This window comes from Nerophis lumbriciformis, linkage group LG04, assembly GCF_033978685.3.
Source record: "Nerophis lumbriciformis linkage group LG04, RoL_Nlum_v2.1, whole genome shotgun sequence".
NCBI classification, from domain to species: domain Eukaryota; kingdom Metazoa; phylum Chordata; class Actinopteri; order Syngnathiformes; family Syngnathidae; genus Nerophis; species Nerophis lumbriciformis.
Genome location: NC_084551.2, coordinates 10683430 through 10690670, shown reverse-complemented (window position 1 = coordinate 10690670; position 7241 = coordinate 10683430).

Genomic DNA, 7241 nt, shown 5'->3' with positions numbered 1-7241 from the left:
GTACTGAACTGTGCAATCCACTAATAAAAGTTTCAATCAATCAATCAATGGCCGAATATGCGTGTGTGTGTGTGTGTGTGTGTGTGTGTGTGTGTGTGATTGATTGATTGAAACTTTTATTAGTAGATTGCACAGTACAGTACATATTCCATACAATTGACCACTAAATGGTAACACCCGAATAAGTTTTTCAACTTGTTTAAGTCGGGGTCCACGTAATCAATTCATGGTAATGAATTTGTTTATTGATTGAGACTTTTATTAGTAGATTGCACAGTACAGTACATATTCCGTACAATTGACCACTAAATGGTAACACCCGAATAAGTTTTTCAACTTGTTTAAGTCAGGGTCCACGTAATCAATTCATGGTAATGAATTGATTAACATGGACCCCTGACTTAAACAAGTTGAAAAACGTATTCTTATACCCAGGGGCGCCAAAAAGGGGGGGTAAAGGAGACGGATTCTAGGGGCCCATGATGGAGGGGGGCCCAGAGAGGCCCCTAATGATGATGAAATTATAATACAGAAAAAATAATGACACTGTGTTGGGGGCCCTGTAAAGATTCTTTTCATGGGGCCCAAAATCCCTAGCTGTGCCCCTCCTTATACCATTTAGTGGTCAATTGTAAGATATTTGTACTGAACTGTGCAATCCACTAATAAAAGTTTCAATCAATCAATCAATGGCCGAATGTGCGTGTGTGTGTGTGTGTGTGTGTGTGTGTGATTGATTGATTGAAACTTTTATTAGTAGATTGCACAGTACAGTACATATTCCGTACAATTGACCACTAAATGGTAACACTCGAATACGTTTTTCAACTTGTTTAAGTCGGGGTCCACTTAAATCAATTCATGGTACAGATATATACTATCATAATACAGTCATCACACAAGTTAATCATCAGAGTATATACATTGAATTATTTACAATTCGGGGGGTGGGATGTGTGTGTGTGTGTGTGGGGGGGGGGGGGGGTTGATAACAGTATACTTCAGTCATCAACAATTGCATCATCAGAGAAATGGACATTGAAACAGTGTAGGTCTGACTTGGTAGGATATGTACAGCGAGCATTGAACATAGTGAGTTCAGAAAGCATAAGAACAAGTATGTACATTAGAAATACATTTGATTATTTACATTTGGTTATTTACAATCCGGGGAGGTGGGATGTGGAAGGGGTGAGTGTTAGTCAAGGGTTGAAATTGCCTGGAGGTGTTGTTTTAGTGCCGTTTTGAAGGAGGATGGAGATGCACTTTCATTTACACCTGTTGGGAGTGCATTCCATATTGATGTGGCATAGAAGGAGAATGAGTTTAGACCTTTGTTAGATCGGAATCTGGGTTTAACATGGTTTGTGGAACGTTAATAATATATACATACTATGCAAATATTTAAAAAAAGCTTGTTGTGAAAAATGAGTCGGAATTTCACAAGAAAAAGGTCACAATTTCACAAGAAAAACTTTTAAAACTATTTAGGCAGTATTATAATAAAAGTTGTCAATTTACTCATTGCAAGTCAAAATTCTACAAGACAAACTGAACATTTGTGCAATATTATGATAAAAGTCGAAATTTTACTCAATAAAAATTTTACAAGAAAAGCTTAACAGTTTGGCAATTTAATGAAAAGAGTCGTAATTTTACTCGACAAAAGTCACAATATTATAAGAAAACTTTAAAATGTTGGCATTATAATAATAATCGGAATTTTGCCTGGCAAAATTTTGACAATAGTCATTATTTTACTCCAAGAAAATATGTACTTACAAGAACAACCAAAGAAATTGGCAAGATTTTGCATTAAAAAGTAATAATTTGACGAGAATATATTGCAATATTACAGAGAAAGAAAGAATATGACAAATTGTTCCCAATTTTATAAGAAAAAAGTTGGCACATTGTGAGAAAAAGACTGCTTTTAGTGAATTTTTTTTGTTTGTTTTTGTTTGTAATTGGCTTTTAATCTTCATTGTTTACTTCCAGTTATTACAGTATGTCTCTATATACATATTTACTTTATTTTTTTAATTAATTTTGGCCAAAAGGGTACACATTTCAATTTCTTACACACACTTATTACATATGTAGGTCAGAAGGGGAGCGCTTCACATTTTTACACACACTTGTTATTTCATATGTTGACCAGAGGGGGAGCACTTTTAAAACCCATCCATCCATTTTCTACCGCTTGTCCCTTTTTTGGGGTCGCGGGGGGTGCTGGAGCCTATCTCAGCTGCATTCGGGCAGAAGGCGGGGTACACCCTGGACAAGTCGCCACCTCATCACAGGGCCAACACAGATAGACAGACAACATTCACACTCACATTCACACACTTGGGACCATTTAGTGTTGCCAATCAACCTATCCCCAGGTGCATGTTTTTGGCGGTGGGAGGAAGCCGGAGTACCCGGAGGGAACCCACGCAGTCACGGGGAGAACATGCAAACGCCACACAGAAAGATCCCGAGCCCGGGATTGAACTCAGGACTACTCAGGACCTTCGTATTGTGAGACACATGCACTAACCCCTCTTCCACCGTGCTGCCCACTTTTAAAACCGACAGTCAATTTGAAAAATCCCTCCTTTTTGGGACCACTCTAATTTTGATAGATTTCACCACCAGGGTGTAAATGAGACACTCTATTAGATGCAATGGTTTTCCGTATTGGGACCATGATTTATGTCCTATCTCATTCATATGGAAGGTACTTTTCCTTGTTGATGGGAATAAGCGGGAGAAAATGGATGGATGGATGAATGTCTCAAGAAGGGTAGAAACACACACATGAAACTGACCAACACCAAGACGCTGGCTTCAGTTCTCAAGAAAATGGGTTTATTTTCATCACATTAGCATTGTCCAGCATCGGTTCCCTGAAAACCGACAAAATCATCAATTAGTATATACTGTATATACATCGAGCATTATGTTTGAGAGGAAGTAGAGTGTGCGTCTTACCACCTGAAAGCATCCTGTGCAGCGGTAGAGTGAGCTAAAAACAAAAGGGTGAGCTTAGGTTCAATCTGCTGCCTTTATGACCCAGGCTGATCAGAACCCAGGTGTCCTCCATTGGTGATTAGACACAGCAGTCATCATCTCCAGCTGATTGAGGAGGAAGGCAGGTAGGTACCACCTCTCAACCACTCTGCCGAGGGCCACACCTCTGCTGAGCTGAACCTGGGCACACTTTTTACCTCTGATGGGACGCTGGTCAGCCCGGCCCCATAGAGACATTCCACTTGTGTGTGCGTGTGTATATATATCAGGGGTGCTCATTACGTCTATCGCAAGCTACTGGTCGATCTCGGAGGGTGTGTCAGTCGATCACCAGCCAGGCATTAAAAAAATAGTCCTAAAAATGAGCGATCATAAATCTTCACTATGACGTCACTTTCGTCACTTGATTGACATTCACGGCACCCGAGGGTCTTCTGAGATGACGCTGGCTGCTGCCAGCTCATTAAAATTACCGACTGGAAGGCGAGAAACACTTTATTTCAACAGACTCTGGCGCCGTACCTGTCGTCAAAACTCCAAAGACCGACTGCACAGTTGCACAGTTGCGCTAACAAAACGAGTCTCAGAAATCTGGCGTGCACAAGCTAGCAAGCTACGGAGTTTGCCGACAATGTATTTCTTGTAAAGTGTATACAAAGGAGTACGGAAGCTGGACAAATAAGATGCCAAAAACCAACCACTTTCATGTGGTATTGGACAGAAAGGAGGACTTTTTTCTCCTCCATTTGAAAATGCGGACGTTTTTAGCACCACTGTCTGATTCCAATCAATGCAAGTCATCAGAATCAGGTAATACACCAACTTATATTCTTGTCTTCATGAAAGAAAGGAATCTATATGTGTTAAACATGCTTGTATTATCTTTAAACACCTTAACTTGTTAACAATATTAACTATATGTGTTAAACATGCCTGCATTATCTTTAAACACCTTTAACTTATCAACAATATTAACTATATGTGTTAAACATGCTTGTATTATCATTAAACACCTTTAACTTGTTAACAATATTAACTATATGTGTTAAACATGCTTGTATTATCTTTAAACACCTTAACTTGTTAACAATATTAACTATATGTATTAAACATGCTTGCATTATCTTTAAACACCTTTAACTTGTTAACAATATTAACTATATGTATTAAACATACTTGTATTATCATTAAACACCTTTAATTTATTAACAATATTAACTATATGTATTAAACATTCTTGTATTATCTTTAAACACCTTTAACTTGTTAACAATATTAACTATATGTATTAAACATACTTGCATTATCTTTAAACACCTTTAATTTGTTAACAATATTAACTATATGTATTAAACATGCTTGCATTATCTTTAAACAACCTTTAACTTGTTAACAATATTAACTATATGTATTAAACATACTTGTATTATCATTAAACACCTTTAATTTATTAACAATATTAACTATATGTATTAAACATGCTTGCATTATCTTTAAACAACCTTTAACTTGTTAACAATATTAACTATATGTATTAAACATACTTGTATTATCATTAAACACCTTTAATTTATTAACAATATTAACTATATGTATTAAACATTCTTGTATTATCATTAAACACCTTTAATTTATTAACAATATTAACTATATGTATTAAACATGCTTGCATTATCTTTAAACACCTTTAACTTGTTAACAATATTAACTATATGTATTAAACATGCCTGCATTATCTTTAAACACCTTTAACTTGTTAACAATATTAACTATATGTATTAAACATACTTGTATTATCATTAAACACCTTTAATTTATTAACAATATTAACTATATGTATTAAACATTCTTGTATTATCATTAAACACCTTTAATTTATTAACAATATTAACTATGTGTTAAACATGATTGCATTATCATTAAACACCTTTAATTTATTAACAATATTAACTATATGTGTTAAACATGCTTGCATTATCATTAAACACCTTTAACATATTAACAAAAACATATATTTCATAAATAAGTAAATATAAATTATATATATGAATGAGGTAGATCCCCACGACTTGATCAATTGAAAAGTAGCTCGCCTGCAGAAAAAGTGTGAGCACCCATGATATATATAATTGGCTGGCTACTGGTCCACTCCTCTTGCCCGAGTCTGCTACTTCAGCTGACCTGCGACCTTAATAAGAACAAGCTGATGGAACATGGATGGATGGATGTTCCATTGTCAACATGTTAAGCATATTTAGCACTTTCAATATTCACTGCTACCTTGCAAGGTTCCAGGCAGCATTTGATCAGTTAGATCATAATAGTGAACTCCCTTTAGGTCTTCTTAATAATCTTTTTTGGTACTTTGCACCATCTTGCTGAGTGCTGGTAAATTCACTGTCATCATTTTACATTTGTTAATTAAAGTACCAGTACAGTGGAAAAAACAAGTTGACTTTATATCCTTAATTGTGTTTCACTGTATCCATTAAACCATGTCCAATCATATTTATAATCCGCAAAGTATGTAAAAACATTGTTTAAACATCACCAAATGCCACAAATTCAGTAAGCCATTTTGAATAACAACCCCACACCATAATTCCTCCTCCACCAAATTTCATACTCGGCACAATGCAGTCCGAAATTTACCGTTCTACTGGCAACCTGCGAACCCAGACTTGTCCATCAGATTGCCAGATAGAAAAGCGTGATTCATCACTCCAGAGAGCGCGCCTCCACTGCTCTAGACTCCAGTGGCGACGTGCTTTACCAGTAGAGTGGGAAAAAAAAGTTGACTTTATATGCTTAATTGCGTTTCACTGTTTCCATTAAACCATGTCCAATTGTATTTATAACCCGCAAAGTATGTAAAAACATTGTTTAAACATCACCAAATGCCACAAATTCAGTAAGCCATTGTGAATAACAACCCCACACCATAATTCCTCCTCCACCAAATTTCATACTCGGCACAATGCAGTCCGAAATTTACCGTTCTCCTGGCAACCTGCGAACCCAGACTTGTCCATCAGATTGCCAGATGGAAAAGCGTGATTCATCACTCCAGAGAGCGCGTCTCCACTGCTCTAGAGTCCTGCTCTAGAGTCCATTGGCGACATGCTTTACCAGTAGAGTGGAATTAAACCAAGTTGAATTTATATGCTTAATTGTGTTTCACTGTATCCAATAAACCATTTCCAATTGTATTTATAATCCACAAAGTATGTATAAACATTGCTTAAACATCACAAAATGCCACAAATTCAGTAAGCCATTTGGAATATTCCACTCTGAATACCTTTGGCTATTTTCAGATATTGATGTCACAGTAGCAGCACTCTGACCATAGTATCAGATCAGTCATACTGGAAATATGCCAAAATTAGAGAGAGAGATATGCTGTCTATCATTCACAATCCTTATGTAAGACATGAACACATTCTTTTACTTTTATATGCATTCTAAGTCGTAAAATAAATACATACAAAGTCAATGGTGGCTCTCTATTTTGCCCACAAAACCCTCTAAATAACAATCCGAAACCTGCCAACAAAACTCTTTAGACATATCGTGACCTGAATATCTAACAAATATTAGCAATGTTGTTATAGTAAGCGCTAACGCCATACTTGCCAACCTTCGCGGATTTTCCGGGAGACTCCCGAAATTCAGCGCCTCTCCCGAAAACCCCCCGGGACACATTTTCTCCCGAAAATCTCCCGGAATTCAGGCAGACTCAGGTCCGCTTTCCCACAATATAAACAGCGTACCTGCCCAATCACGTTATAACTGTAGAATGATGGAGGGCGAGTTATTGGTTTCTTATGTGGGTTTATTGTTAGGCAGTTTCATTAACGTCCTCCCAGCGCGGCAACAACACACAACAACAGCTGTCACGTTTTCGTCTACCGTAAAGCAGTTCGTCTGCCGTAAACAGCAATGTTGTGACACTCTTAAACAGGACAATACTGCCATCTAGTGCATTTGATGAAAGCACTTTTGTGCATGCCACACAGCAATGCATCATCAGAGAGGGTGTTCAGCATGGTTAGAAAAATAGTGACAGAGAATAGAACAAGGATGGACAATTCAACCCTTAACTCAACAATGAGTAGTTGAGTGTTATGTGTGTGTATATGTGTAAATAAATGAACACTGAAATTCAAGTATTTATTTTATATATATATATATATATATATATATATATATATATATATATATAT